The sequence below is a fragment of the Podarcis pityusensis genome, assembly GCF_964106645.2.
Source record: "Podarcis pityusensis genome assembly, chromosome: 17".
In the NCBI taxonomy this organism is placed as follows: Eukaryota; Metazoa; Chordata; class Lepidosauria; order Squamata; family Lacertidae; genus Podarcis; species Podarcis pityusensis.
The window spans coordinates 39791757-39808491 of record NC_138042.1 but is presented as its reverse complement, the minus strand read 5'-3'; positions in this window follow the sequence as shown (position 1 = coordinate 39808491).

Here is a 16735-nt window from a genome sequence, read left to right as displayed (position 1 = left end):
TGCTGCATTCTGAATCCTATTGTTCTAGGACCAATCAGACTGCTGTATTTTGGATCCTATTCAACTCAGTACATAACAGGTTGGAAGCCTCTCATAAACATTTTGCGTAAAAAAAAGAAAAGAAATAATGATATTTGGATTTGAGGACTGAAGATAATGTTTGTTTCTAGAAAGTGGCTTTGTCAGGTATGATGAAGTGAGTATTGTTTTTATACAGCAGACAGATGAAGAATCAGAAGGTCTTTACTTTCTGAATCTTATTTTTCTATCTTTCTCTTTTAACCTCTTTTTTAAAAAACTCTTTTTATATTTCTTTTTAGTTCTCTATTTCTTTTCTTTCTCTCCCTCCCTGCCCTTTTGCGTTTTTATTGTATCTAGATAAAAGTTTTGCTTTGGTTTAAAAAACAGGGAGAGATATTAAATTTTGTATTTTTCTCTATAAACCTTAATAATATTCATTTTTTAAAATAAAAAAAGGACAGGCATCCCCCCACCCACCCACTTGTGCACAATCGACTTGTGAGCAATGAGGTATACATGCAGCACTGGGGAATAATTAAATTATTTAATGCATACCAGGAAATGGAAGAAGAGAACTGGGGAGATCTCATGAGGACACCCTCCCTGGAGCCTGAAGAGGATGTCAGTGAGGGCGGAGAAGAGATTGGAGGTGCAGCAGGGCTTTGTTTAGTCTGTTCGGTCTCCCTGCCTAACAGCTGACGTGTGGGGCAGCCCAGCAGCAGCAGCCGATTTCCGGTGCATCCTCCAGAGCATCCATTCCAATTGTGGATAGTTTTGGTACAGTATTTTTTTATCTGGGCTGGAGAGAGAGCAGCAGAGAGGGCATTTAAAAGGCGTTTAGAGGGTGCTCCCCACGATCAAAGTCTTCCATGAAAGGAAGGGTGATATGAGCCAGAAATGGGTGCTTCTTGTTCCAAAAGACAGGAGTGAGCCCTTGGGAAACTGTGTTTACACTGGCTGAGGATAATACAGGAAAAACTCTTCCTTTAAGTAACCACAGGGCTCACCTATGGCACCCACATTAGGTAACAAATGTTGGCTGGAGTTCTTGATTACACACAGGTGTGCCTTACAATAATGTATGAAATACCTGTGAGACAAAAGGAAGTGCTTGTTCCCCCAAGGCATAATGAACGGGTAATTTTCCGCCACACAGTATGGTGATGATGTTCCCTGGCACTGTGGCTTTTTAAAGGATTAGGGTCTTTTTAAAGGATTAGGTTCTTTCTAAAGGATATGGGGCTGTTGTGGCCCTCAGCACATTGTGAAGCTGAGGCTCCAATACTTTGGCCACCTCATGAGAACAGAAGAGTCCCTGGAAAAGACCCTGATGTTGGGAAAGATCGAGGGCCCAAGGAGAAGGGGACGACAGAGGACGAGATGGTGGGACAGTGTTCTCGAAGCTACCAGCATGAGTTTGACCAAACTGTGAGAGGCAGTGGAAGACAGGAGTGCCTGGCGTTCTCTGGTCCAGGGGGTCACGAAGAGTCGGACACGACTAAACGACTAAACAACAACAACAACAAGCCTTAAATCACACGACAACAACATAACCCCCTGACAGCATACAAATCAGCATAGCTAATTCGACAACCCTCACCCCACCCCGTCACACAAAACTCGCTGCAGAGAACTGAATGCCACCAGCCATGCTCTGGGCTCTCCAGCCTCCCACACCGCCAACAAAAATGAGCAAATAGAGTCCATGGGTAGGCAAACTAAGGCCCGGGGGCCGGATCCCGCCCAATCGCCTTCTAAATCCAGCCCACAGACGGTCCGGGAATCAGCATGTTTTTACATGAGTAGAATGTGTGCTTTTATTTAAAATGCATCTCTGGGTTATTTGTGGGGCATAGAAATTTGTTCTTTCTTCTTTCTTTTTCTTTCCAAAATATAGTCCGGCCCCCCCACAACGTCTGAGGGACAGTGGACTGCTGAAAAAGTTTGCTGACCCCTAAAATAGACAAATAAAAAACCTATCCTACACTATGCCAACGAATGAAAGATCATTACTTCCCCCCTTTTTTTCTCCCCCCTCCCTCCAACCCAGGGGTCAGCAACCTTTTTCAGCCATGGGCCTGTCCACCATCTCTCAGACCATGTGGGGGTCGGACTATATTTTGAAGGGGGGGAATGAACAAATTCCTATGCCCCACAAATAAGAGTCGACTACCAAAACGTTTCCAAAACCGAAGCGCGGCTTCTGATTGGCTGCAGGAAGCTCCTCCTGAACTGATGGATCCCCAGCCCAATCCAGCAGAGATCTTCTTATGTTCTAGAAAATCATGTGTTGGTGGGGGGGGGAATATTCTCAAAACTCTCTTTGCTCAGAAAGGAGAATTGTGTGAAATGCAGGCTATATAGCTATTGGGGACTATTTAGAAAGCACAAACAACATCCCTTCCTCACATACACATACCCAGCCCTTCTGCCCATTACTCTGTCTCTACGTTCCTGTAGCTGTACCTCCGGATCTGCTTCCATTTCCCCTCATCTGGTGGCTTTCAGAATAATCTCATCCACCTGTTAGACCCGAGAATGTCATCTTGAATTTACAGCAGGGACTGGAAACAGGATGCTCCAGAAAAAGAATTTTAATTAAAGTCCTCTAATTGAATGCATACTTCTCAGCTAGGGAAAGCAGCTGGCGAGAGAGGGCTGGTGGCCTCGCCAACTCACCCACTGTGTGCATTTGCAAGAGCAGCTCTTGAAGCGGGCAGCAGAACAGCAGCTCCCAAAGAGGAAACTGCCGGCATCCATATCAAGTCTGTCGAAGTTCTCTGTCATATTCCCTGCCCTCCACCCCCCGCCGCCTTGCCGTAGTCATTCCTGCAAGGGCAAGTCCTGTCTCACAAACATATTCAAGTTCTTTGAGAGTGTCAGCAAGCATATAGATAGAGGTGACCTGTTTGACACACTGCACTTGAACTTTCAAAAGGCTTTCAAAGTACCAAAGGCTCCCCAGAAAGTTTTCCAGTCAAGGAAGCAGAGGAGAGGCAGACCCTCCAAGCGTCCCTATTTTCCAGGGACAGTCCTGGATTTACAGGTTTCTGATTTGATCCCAGAATGTCCTGGTTTTCCTTAGGACAAACCTATTTTCATAAGAGAAATGTTGGAGGGTATGGAGTTACGTGATCCCCCCCAGTCAAGGAGATAAGTTGCACTACAAGCTTTAGAAAACATCTGAAGGCAGCCCTGTATAGAGAATTTTTTTTTAATGTTTAATGTTTTAGTATGTTTTTATATAATGGCAACCCAGTTAGATGGGTGGGGTATAAATAATAATAATAAGAAGAAGAAGAATCAGAATAATTAGAATAGAGAACAGAGAATGTTGGCGGGTCTGGAGAGGCCCTCTCCTGGATCAGGAATTGGTTGTTGCAGGAAATTTAGGAATAAATGGACCGGTGTCATTTACAGAAACCGGGATGGCTTCTGTAAATCTGGGACTCTCACTGGAAAATAGGGTACTTGGAAGGTCTGAAATGCTCTGTACTTTGCTAGTGCACCCCATTCGCATGCAACCATTTCTGGTTCTTCTGCAACTTCTTCTTAAACAGAATACTCATGGCAAAGATTCCCTCTGTGAGGTTCAACCGGTATGGAACTGAGCCGCAACTGTGCTCCATTTCCCCCAGACAGAAAGCCAGAATTGTATCTCTTGTGAACCAGGGCACAGAAGCTGCAGTACAAATATTCCCAATTCAGACTGTAGGCCGTCGCTATACCATAAGAAACCACAGGTGCTGGGGTTCCGGCGAGAATTAAAGACACAAAAACTTTAAAAGAAGCATGATTGTCTGCCTAGGAAGAGAGCGGGGAAGGAAAGATTTTGACTAAAATGTGTATGACAAGGCCGTGCATTCCAGACAGCTTTTGTCTGAACAAAAATCGTTTTTATGTGACTTTAAAAAAAGAAAGAAGCAAAAAAACAAGAAAAATCTCTTAAGTTCAAAAGATCAAGTTGCATTTTCATTGATGTTGGACTTGTGAGAGCTGCTCCATCAATCACAGTTGCCTTAAAAAAACCCATTAATGGCCCCGAACGTTGGAGATTTCCATATGGTTTATCTTTGTAACATTTGGGCATTTTAGCTTGAAACAGCGTGTGAATCTGTCAGTGTCAGAACCAGATGCTCAGCTTCTCTTTATATATCCCTAATAATGGCCAGAGGGAACCCTCAGGTAAAATACTGATAGCCATTTCATGGCAGAAAGCCATCCCCAGGCAGACTGCTCACTCTTCCATCTAACTCAACACACGGCCTATTGAACTGCCCACTGTAAGAAGCTTCAGCTGGTGCAGTGGAGGCTATAAATCAGCACATTGCTGGAGCTTTGAATCTTGCCTTGGCTCTGAACTCACTTAGGTTCTCTGAAGCAAGCAACTCCCTCTCTCAGCTTCAGTCCCTCCTCCTACAACATGAGGGTTCTGGTGCTGAGCTGGTAGACAACAACCCTGTTGAGGTACTTGGTTATTCAATAAATGCATTTGGAGTGCTTTGGATATTTGGAAATGGTATCTATTTAGCTAAATGTTACCACCAGCTGGTTTTGAAATAGAGATGAAGCTAGTTTCACATCCCCCTCAATTTCTCCTCCAGATTTTCACTTGTGTATTTTGATAGCTGCATCATTCCTGTTTGTTGTTGTTGTTGTTTAGTCATTTAGTTGTGTCCGACTCTTCGTGACCCCATGGAGCAGAGCACACCAGGCCCTCCTGTCTTCCACTGCCTTCCACAATTTGGTCAAACTCATGTTGGTGCCTTTGAGAACACTGTCCCACCATCTCGTCCTCTGTCGTCCCCTTCTCCTTGTGCCCTCCATCTTTCCCAACATCAGGGTCTTTTCCAGGGACTCTTCTCTTCTCATGAGGCAGCCAAAGTCTTGGAGCCTCAGCTTCAGGATCTGTCCTTTCAGTGAGCACTCAGGGCTGATTTCCTTCAGAATGGAGAGGTTTGATCTTCTTGAAGTCCATGGGACTCTCAAGAGTCTCCTCCAACACCAGAATTCAAAAGCATCCATTCTTCGGCGATCAGCCTTCTTGATGGTCCAGCTCTCACTTCCATACATCACTACTGGGAATACCATAGCTTTTACTATACGGACCTTTGTTGGCAACTGATTTATAGCAACACATTTTCTGATTCTAGGGTACCTGTTGAGCTAGGAAGTCTAACAAAGGGCTCATCCACACTGACCTTTCCTCCTCTCTATTCAGGTATGGTCTCCACTTTAAAACTCAGTGTCTCGGGTCTATGGAACTTTGTTGTGATATGTGATTGTGGCAGCAAGACTTTTATATGCACAAAGATGGAAGGACCCATTATTGCCAACAATGGAAGAATGGCTGTTACAACTAACGGACTTAGCTCAGATGGTGAAGCTGACATGTTTAATCAGAGAAAAGTCATTGGAAGTCTTTCATGGACTTTTTGCAGGAAAAAGAAATAGTGACATTTGGATTTGAGGAGTGAAGATAATCCTTGTTTATAAAAAATGGCAAAAAAAGAAATTTGATATTAAGTTTTGCATTTTTCTCTATAAACCCTAATAAAATTTATTTCCCCCCCCCCAAAAAAAGCTCAATGTCTGGGTGCCTTTTTTTTTTTTTTTTTTTTGCACTCTGGAGCTTTCTCCATGAAAACCCACTCTTTAAAGGGGAAAACTCAAATTGCCCCTTTAAAGGGGAAAAGTCAAATTTTTGTGGAAAACTCAAATGGCCATTTGCTCCAAATCAGCTTTAAAGAGCGGTTTTTTTGTAGAGACATGAGCTTTAAAGTACAGATCATGCCTGGAAAAGCCCTCGGTCTGAGAACGGTGACTGGCCCAAGGTCACCAGCTGAGTTTCATGGCTAAGTAGAGATTTGAACCCTGGTCTCCTAGGTTCTAGTCTAGCTTTCTGGCCAGTACACCACACTGGTTGTCCCTGGGGTTTTGTGAGATAAGTCTCTTAGGAAGGCATTTTACTTCTGCCTCATTAACAAGTGGCCAATCTGGAAACATCTCAAATGCCCTATTTACTACTTCATGTATCACAACAGCACATATTTTCAAAATGTGAAACACATTTCGTCATTGGAATTTGACCCTCCATAAGTGGTTTCATTTGCCTAGGTTACTGCCCTACAAGGTCCCCAAAGCATTTTTCCTTTTTGTTAATTGCAGCTTGCCCAAGATCTATCCAAAATTTATTAGCACAATTATATATATATATTTTGCATTCTCGAAAGGTTCTCATTAACCTTTTAAAGTTCTTTGAGAATATCTTAAGCATGTGGATAACGGTGATCCAGTAGAAACTTGTTAGTACAGTGGTACCTCAGGTTATATACGCTTCAGGTTACATACGCTTCAGGTTACAGACTCCGCTAACCCAGAAACATTACCTCGGGTTAAGAACTTTGCTTCAGGATGAGAACAGAAATCGTGCTCCAGCGGCACGGCAGCAGCAGGAGGCTCCATTAGCTAAAGTGGTGCTTCAGGTTAAGAACAGTTTCAGGTTAAGAACAGACCTCCGGAACGAATTAAGTACTTAACCCGAGGTACCACTGTACTTGAACTTTCAAAAAGCATTTGAGAAAGAACCTCAGCAAGACCCCTGCGCATAGATGCCAACTCTATGGGGCTGAGGACAGCTCAGGACTCCCCCCCCCCGCACCAAATATATGCAGGGACGGGGCTGAGCCCCACCCCCTCCCAATCTGGAGGGGCCTCGCTAGGACTCCCCTGCTTTGAGTATGGCTTAGTTTTCTATAACCCAATGTTTCCTGCTGATCTTCACAATAAAGGAAATTTTGCCTCCTTTCGGTGTTGCTTTTTCAAAACACAAAAAGATGACATCGACAACAGTCACCATGGTGAAGAAAGGTGTGAGTAACACAGTCATATTAGAAAAGAAACATCCATTTGAGGGCCAAGTTAAACAAGACATTAATGGGACAACTTATGACGATGTGACTAAAACCAACAATGGGGACCACCAAGGTCTCAAACTATTTCCCATGCCCAGACTGACAGTTCTCAAGAGACTGTTTTATCATTTGCCTTTTCCTGAATCCCTCACGCCTTCAGATTAATTCCCCTCCCACAAAAAAACAAGCTGCTCTTTTGGTAGAAGTACCGTATTTTTCACTCCATAAGACACACTTTTTTCCTCCTGAAAAGTAAGGGGAAATGTCTGTGCGTCTCATGAAGTGAATGCTGCACGGAGGAGGGGTGTGTGAATGGCTCCTGTCCACTTTGATGCTTTAAAGTGAGCCACAGAGGAGGGAAGGTAGCGGAGCCATGGCTCCCATCCGTCCCTCCTCCGCGGCTCGCTTTAAAGCAGCAAAGCGGACAGGAGTCGCCTGCTTTGCTGCTTTAAATAGTTTAGTACAGCATTTGATTCAGAACAATTTTTTTTCGTGTTTTCCTCCTCTAAAAACTAGGTGCGTCTTATGATCAGGTGTGTCTTATGGAGTGAAAAATATGGTATTTATGTTGCCAGTTATCTAAGTACCTTTCAGTACCACCTCCAGTTCTGTTTATATACTTCATATCCACATATGCATGGCAGTCATGAGTATCAGGACAATTTTGGGCATCTCCCTTTTTTAAAAAAAAATTATTAATTTTTATTAAAATTTTCATTTTAACAATCCAATCAAATCACATTAAATATTCCAAATTATACAAATACATATCATATAGTCCGAATATACTGCCAAATTATAATTTTTTATTGGGACTTCCCATGCTTCAAGTTTGGGGGGGGGGGGCCTCTGATCATCTTATATCTCTACTGTCTTGAGTTTCCAATAATTCCTTTAAATCTTCCTGTTGTTAACCTTCCTTCTTTCATGGCCTCTGAGCTGTTTCCACAGGCGAGTTGAAGTAAGCAATGATGTCCTTCTGTGTGAATTTTGTATGCTTGACTCTCCTATTGTTACAGCTTGTAAGCCTATTGTTGCAGTATATCCTCACACACTGGTGTTTATGCCGAATCAATCCAAAAGTCATTTCGCCATCTTCTCTCAGTTCTGATGAAATCAAATCTAGGCATTTGCTCATTAATTTTCCCAGACCGGTTGCATCAAACATTAGCCTTTCCAGGGGAGATTTGCCAAATCGGACTTTTGGGGCATCTCTCAAGCCTACATTCCAACATGTTCGCACTCCTGTCTGAGCAATGTTTACACTGGCTTGGTCCATGTCCACAGAATGGAAGATGGCTGGATCCCCTTGGGATGTGCTCTGCAAAGAACTGGCTTCAGGCACCAGATTCCTTTAGCAGACCAGCTCTGCGTTACAAAGATGCCTACAAACATAACATGAAAGTTGATAACATCAACCCTGCAGTGTGGGAATTCCTTGCAGATGACCGCGGTGCCTGGAGACAGAGAGTCAGGTTGTGCATCCCTAGCAGTGACCAAGAAGAGGAATGACCGCCGGGAGGAGTGCAGAGAGAAGAAATGCCATGGTGCAGCTGCAGCAGCACAAATGCCTTCATCTGCCCCAGCTGCAACAACACATGTCTCTCCTCTATCTGTCTCTACAGCCACAGCAGGCACTGTAACTTCCCAACAATTTGATTCCACCCTCAAAGGCGCACTCCTCCCTTGTCTCCCAAGATAGACAGGTGACAACAACAATACATTTGTTGTTGTTTAGTCATTTAGTTGTGTCCAACTCTTCGTGACCCCATGGAGCAGAGCACGCCAGGCACTCCTGTCTTCCACTGCCTCCCACAGTTGGGTCAAACTCATGCTGGTAGCTTCGAGTACACTGTCCCACCATCTCGTCCTCTGTTGTCCCCTTCTCCTTGTGCCCTCCATCTTTCCCAACATCAGGGTATTTTCCAGGGAGTCTTCTCTTCTCATAAGGCGGCCAAAGTCTTGGAGCCTCAGCTTCACGATCTGTCCTTTCAGTGAGCACTCAGGGCTGATTTCCTTCAGAATGGATAGGTTTGATCTTCTTGCAGTCCATGGGACTCTCAAGAGTCTCCTCCAGCACCATAATTCAAAAGCATCAATTCTTCGGCGATCAGCCTTCTTTATGGTCCAGCTCTCACTTCCATACATCACTACTGGGAAAACCATAGCTTTTACTATATGGACCTTTGTTGGCAAGGTGATGTCTCTACTTTTTAATACATACAACATATGTATTAATACATAATAAATACAACAATACATATGTAGCATAAATTTAAGAGCCCAGTTCTCACCTTGGACTTACTCCCAGGTAGGTATTTCTAGGGTTGTAGACTAAATCATTTAAGAATAAACAAGCATGTTAGTTGTGATATATATATATATTTAATGGTGATGTTTTAATGTAGAATTGGCAGTCATTTCTCATGATCTCTTAATAACTAGCAACTTCATAATTACTGTATTTCCAGAGCAGAACCAATCAGCAGATTATTCCCCACTGGGTGTCCATTGGCAGTCTGAATGGGGAAGCAATTGAGCAGCAGGTGGTTCAGAAATGTTGCCATGGTGCCAATAATGTGGTAGGCTGTGCTGCTGTGGCTTTGACACTGCATAGCAAGCTAGCAAAGCAACAGCTGTATGAAAAGAATACTGCCCTGCCTGGACAGAGTCAACTGCGACTCTTTTGCTTGTCTTCACAAAGATTCTATTAAGCAACAACTTGTAACTAAGGAAGTTACATGTAAATACTTGTAAATAAGGAAGAATTGAGAATTCCTGTGGTACCTCGACCTGTAGCAGATGCCTCCTTGTACAGTGGTACCTTGGGTTACAGACGCTTCAGGTTACAGACTCCACTGACCCAGAAATAGTACCTCTTTAAGCACTTTGCTTCAAGCTGAGAACAGAAATCGCGCGGTGGCGGGAGGCCCCATTAGCTAAAGCGGTACCTCAGGTTAAGAACAGTTTCAGTTAAGAACGGACCTCCAGAACGAATTAAGTTCTTAACCAGAGGTACCACTGTATGTGAAGCTGCCATCCTGAAATATATCAGTGTAACCCAGTTTTTTGATGTTGAGTTTTGAAGCTCAACATCAAAAAAACAAAGGTCATGGCCACTGGTCCCATCACCTCCTGGCAAATAGAAGGGGAAGAAATGGAGGCAGTGAGAGATTTTACTTTCTTGGGCTCCATGATCACTGCAGATGGTGACAGCAGCCACGAAATTAAAAGACGCCTGCTCCTTGGGAGAAAAGCAATGACAAACCTAGACAGCATCTTAAAAAGCAGAGACATCACCAAATTCTGGAACAAGAGGGAGACAGATTGAAATTGCAGAGTTTTGAAAAACTAAAAAATAAAGTGCGAGATTGGCTTCATTATTATCAGATAATGGAGGCATATAATTTGGACAAGAAAATTGGCTTCCAGGTGGAAAAATCAAAATTAGAAACAGAACTGTTAGAACCCAAAACGAAGATTTTGTCAAAGATGTATAACTTGCTGTTGAAATGGAATACTCAGGATGAAACGGTTAAATCTGCTATGATTAAATGGGCACAGGATGTTGGACATAACATAATGATGGCTGACTGGGAACAGTTATGGACCACAGGTATGAAGTTTACAGCATGTAATGCCTTAAGAGAGAATATTATGAAAATGATATATAGGTGGTACATATACACCAGTCAAGCTTGCAAAAATCTATCATTTGCCCGATAATAAATGTTGGAAATGTAAAGAAACTGAAGGTACATTCTTTCACCTTTGGTGGACGTGCCCAAGGATTAAGGCTTTCTGGGAGATGATCTATAATGAAATGAAAAAGGTATTTAAATATACCTTCCTGAAGAAACCAGAGGCCTTTCTCCTGGGCATAGTCGGCCAATTGGTGCCAAAAAAGGACAGAACTTTCTTTATGTATGCTACAACAGCAGCAAGAATACTTATTGCAAAGTATTGGAAGACACAAGATTTACCCACTCTGGAAGAATGGCAGATGAAGGTGATGGACTATATGGAACTGGCGGAAATGACTGGCAGAATCTGAGACCAGGGAGAAGAGTCGGTGGAAGAAGACTGGAAGAAATTCAAAGACTATTTACAGAAATATTGCAAAATTAATGAATGTTAGAATGATGTCAGAATGAAATTAAGTGGTCTTAGCAGCAATGTTATAAAGGTGTATGCTCAAATGGATTGTTAATAGATGAGAATCTAAAGTTATAATATGTTAAGTTAAAGGATTAAGATAAAAACAAAGAGGGAAAGGAATTGCTGAATTAACTAATAGAACTGGAATACAAAAAAGGGAGGTGCGAGGAAGTCAGGGAAGTAAGGAAATGAAATGTAAGTTATGGAAAGATCGATGTGTTTTTTTTATTGTTTTTTATCTTTTTTCTGTATTTTGTATTTTGTAATTTTTTCTTTTTTATTTCTTTTCTTTTTTCTTTTCTGTTTATTTATGTAATCTTTTCTTTGAAACTTTAAAAAATATCATTTAAAAAAAAAAAAGCAGAAACTTCACCTTGCCAACAAAGGTCCGTATAGTAAAAGCTATGGTTTTCCCAGTAGTGATGTATGGAAGTGAGAGCTGGACCATAAAGAAGGCTGATCGCCGAAGAAGGGATGCTTTTGAATTCTGGTGCTGGAGGAGACTCTTGAGAGTCCCATGGACTGCAAGAAGATCCAACCTCTCCATTCTGAAGGAAATCAGCCCTGAGTGCTCACTGGAAGGACAGATCCTGAAGCTGAGACTCCAGTACTTTGGCCACCTCATGAGAAGAGAAGACTCCCTGGAAAAGACCCTGATGTTGGGAAAGATGGAGGGCACAAGGAGAAGGGGACGACAGAGGACGAGATGGTGGGACAGTGTCCTCAAACAACATGAGTTTGACCAAACTGCGGGAGGCAGTGGAAGACAGGAGGGCCTGGCGTGCTCTGGTCCAGGGGGTCACGAAGAGTCGGACACGACTAAACAACTAAACAACAACAACAAAACAACTCTGAGAACCCTTGACAAGCTACACTTCCCCATATTCTTTGGGGGAAGCCATGACTGTTTGGTTTAAATGTATAGTTCGGGTGAGCAGCAGAAGCCAAAAGAACGTAACCAGAACCCATTTGAATGAGTATCATAGAACTGTAGACTTGGAAATGACCCTGAGGGTCATCTAGTCCAACCCCCTGCTATGCAGCTGTCCCCTGCAGGCATTGTACCTGCAACCTTGGCATTATCAGTACCACGCTCTAACCAACTGAACACTGTGTCTACAAGTGTTAAAAATGGCTGAAAATACCACACACACACACGGAAACATGAGAATGAACACAGAATTTGACGTACAGCTGCATTTCTTCCTTTTCCCTTCTGTTCTTGTATTGTAAAAAAAAAAAAAAAGGCAAAGGACCCCTGGACGGTTAAGTCCAGTCAAAGGTGACTATGGGGTTGCGGTGCTCATCTCGCTTTCAGGCTGAGGGAGCTGGTGCTTGTCCACAAACAGGTTTCTGGGTCATGTGGCCAGCAGGACTAAACCGCTTCTGGCACAACGGAACACCATGACAGAAACCAGAGTGCGTGGAAATGCCATTTACCTTCCCACCACAGAGGTACCTATTTATCTACTTGCACTGGCGTGCTTTCGAACTGCTAGGTTGGCAGGAGCTGGGAAAGAGCGACAGGAGCTCGCTCCGTCGTGGGGATTTGAACCGCCGACCTTCCAATTGGCAAGTCCAAGAGGCTCTGTGGTCTAGACCACAACGCCACCTGCGTCCCTTATCTTGTAGAGTTACTTTGTCATTAGTTGATGTGACAAAACACTGAATGTTAAAGGGGAAGTAAAACTGGGTACAGTGATACCTCGGGTTAAGAACTTAATTCGTTCCGGAGGTCCATTCTTAACATGAAACTGTTCTTAACCTGAAGCACCACTTTAGCTAATGGGGCCTCCTGCTACCGCCGCACCGCCGGAGCCCGATTTCTGTTCTCATCCTGAAGCAAAGTTCTTAATCCGAGGTAATATTTCTGGGTTAGCAGAGTCTGTAACCTGAAGCGTATGTAACCTGAGGTACCACTGTATTTGTGAAGTGATGGGCAATTTATCAAAGGGTATTGCGGTACTATAAACGTTTATATATTAAGATACAACGGAGACAGCCAATGCTGCCGCTGATGCTTTTTTCTTCTTCTTTATCCTAACATCTCTGCCTATGTTTAGAGAAAATGGCCGAGCCGCTTGTGAAGGCAGAGTTCACCTAGATGTATGGGGCTTGGTGGGAGCGCCATAGGCAGCTGTGGTTCACTGAAATCTTCATGGCTCCCGTTTCCTTTCCTAGCCTGGGAGAAGCATTAGAGCGAGATATTTAGACATCATAAATAATCATGTTCTATTTTAGCTGTTAAAATGCGGGGGGAAATGAATAATAGTAGCAGAAAACTGAATTTAAGAATCTCCCAGCGGTGCAATTGTAGCAGCAACTGATGAAGGGGAAATATAGATATTACAGCTGGGCGAACTGAGAGTATTTCTGGGCATTACACTCAACTTCAATTGAACTGCAACTGAAGATATACACTGACATATACAGTGAGGCTCAATGGAGTCTTTAGTCATGTTGCCTTGTCATGGAACAATTGAAGAGAGACCCCCCGGCCATTTCCCTGCACATACAGAATTGGTCCCTTGAGAACACTTTCCAGGATTTAGAACAACATAGTTCGAACTCCCTGGTGAAATTAGGAAATTAACTATCCAACAGACTAATAAACTTTGTTGCTATGGGGTTTCCCCCTGGAATTGAGCTTATAGTTGTTCTGCTGATGGGCTCACACATTGGAAGCTGACATTGACCCTCAGCCACTGCGGTCAACAAGTTTCAGCGATGCCAGCCACACCATTTGAAAAGCCCGTTTGTTGCTGAAACTAGTTTAAGGGCTTTCCCCATGGCTGCACTACCCTGCTGTCTGTCATTCTGCATTCTTAGAGAATATTGGGTCTCAGTGAAAAATAGAAGACCTGGTTCAGGACTCATAGACCAGGACTGCAATATCTCAAGGACCGCCTCCCCCCATATGAACCAACCCGGACCCTGTGACCAACATCATCATCATCACTTGCATGAAAGTGGCCTCCCAATTTTTCTCACAGGCCCATATAAGTTCAGCACAAACAGTTGGGCCTGGTGAGCATTTAAGGTCCCCAACCCTAATCTGCAGGTTGCCATCTGACTGGATTTTATTCTGATCCTGATCTGATTTGAGGATGTATTTTAATTGATTGTCTGATTTTATGTTAATGTGTTATACATTTGATGTTAGCCGCTCTGAGCCCGGCTTCGGCTGGGGAGGGCGGGATATAAATAAAATTATTTATTATTTTTATTTTTATTATTATTTAAGTCCCTTCTTTGTGTGCCTCCTCTGCAAGAGGCCTGGAGGGTAGGATCATGAGAATGGGTCTTTTCTGTGGTGGCTCCCTGCTTGTGGAATGCTCTCCCCATGAAGGCTCACCTGGCGCCTTCATTGCATATCTTTAGGCGTCAGGCGAAAATGTTACTCTATAGCCAAGTCTTTGGCTGATGGGCATTCTATGTCCTTTAAAATGTGTTTGCAAGAGGGAGGGTATTGCTTCATTTTTGTTTTTATTATGCATTTTGTGTTCTCATTTTGTATTTTTATGTTGCAAACCGCCCTGTGGTCATTTATTGTTTCATTTTCTCTTTTTGCAAATGCACAATGCTTGGAAATGATTAAGCAGTATAAAAACGTCTTAAAATAAAATAAGATGGTGTACACCACCCTGCAATAAAGTCTAGTCAGTGTTACCATCCAGGAGCTGGCAGTGAAGTTGCAAGCAGCAGTAGCAGGGGAAGGAACGATTAACCCTTTCCTTGTGGACTTGTTTTTTGCTGCTAAAATCACACAGAGAGAGCAGGTTGATGTGTGTCATTCAAAATCCAGTAAGTCTATTGTTGGGGTGGCAGTATTCCCGTGGCAGTTGCCGCAAGACGTGGTTAGCATTGCAGAGGGCGAAAGGACAACGTGTGTTTGAGTGAGAACATTAGCAGCTGTCCTTTGGGATCCAGTGTCAAGGACCTGTGAGATGAGAAATGTCAAACCGGGATGCAAGCAGGGGCTGACTGGCAGTGACTGGGAGGGACAGGTCATGTGCAGCATCACTGAGTAACTGATGAAGACTTTGGATAACTTAAACATGGCGGCTGTTGCATAGATTGATTGACTGATTGATTGATTGATTGATTGAATGAATGAATAAGTAGCATGAGAAGGCAGAACCAAATATTAGCACAGAGAAGTTATCTTTATATCCATCCCTTTGTCACGATGAGTTTGTTCACAACCCTTCTTATGAGCAATGATGCACCAAGTAGCCCCTTGAATTCATTTCTAGCCGCTACTTTCGTTTCCATCTCTGTAACAAAGGTTGGGCTTGAAGGATCTCTTTGGGCACTTGCCATTTTATCTCCTAGTTTCAGGTGCGTTGATTCAGCCTTCACTTGGTCTACTTTTTTGTTGGAATCCCTGTGATCCAATGGCTTATTTAAAATAGATAAAGCAGAATGCAGACTCAGTATCTCCAAACAGTCAAAGCATGAGCTAGTAAGTACTGAGTGATACTGAGTGAATCAACTAGTTCAATTAAGGTTCAACTACTCCAGCCTTCTTTGCATGAATCCCACCAGGACAAGTTCCCCTCCCAACTGGCGGCTGTTGCATAGATTTCTAATTTCTTCTCCTCCACCCACCCACCGTTCTCGGTGACACTCACTAAATGCTTCTATGTGGTGCTCTGACATGACATCCACTGAGGTCCAGCTCCGAGGGCCTTCTGGCAGTTCCCTCACTGTGAGAAGTGAGATTATGGGGAACCAGGCAGAGGGCCTTTTTGGCAGTGGTGCCCTCCCTGTGGAACACCCTCCCATCAGATGTCAAGGAGATACTGAACCACACAACTTTTAGAAGACATCTGAAGGCAGGTCCTGTATCGGGAAGTTTTTAATGTTTGATGTTTTAGTATGTATTAGAAGCCATCCAGAGTGGCTGCGGCAGATGGGTGGGGTATAAATAATAAAATTATTATTTATTATTATTACTTATCCCATGTAGGTATGGGCTGCATTTAACTGGTGCAAACACATGGCAAGGTTCACCAGTCTAGATTTCCATCCCAGAATCAGCACCACAACAAGACAGCGTGTGTGTCGATTATTTTATTTTCACCCTTTTTTCCTAACATTTTTACCCTTCTGTTGCATCCTTCACAGACACAGCTTCCTGGACATGGAATAGATTCCCAAAGAGAGGTTCCTAAGGGGCTGGAGACATGTTGTCATAGCACCAAAACCTTCCATTCCTCTCCTTAATTCCTGATGGCTGGATTTGTGTGTGCTCTCTTTTTCATGTTAGCCAGTCATATTCTCAGAACCTCTTGGAAGTGCCACAGCATTCAGAAACCCATTTTGCGACCATTTGGAAGAGGGCCTTTATGGTGGTGGCACCCACCATGTGGAACAACCTTCCCTTGGAAATATGGAGTGAACTGACTGTTCTGTGCTTTCAGCATATCTGTTTGCTCAAGCATCTCTGGGCCATTTACATTGAATTGGCACAAATCACCAGCTATGGAGGATGCTCTGCTGGAGTGGATGTTGTCTTGTTATGCATGTTTGTATTTTGGCTTTATGCTGTTTTAAATGTCATCTGTTGCTTTATGATTTCTGTACACCACTTTGCAATTTTCTAAACAGTATGGATAAGTGCTTTAAAATATATAAAG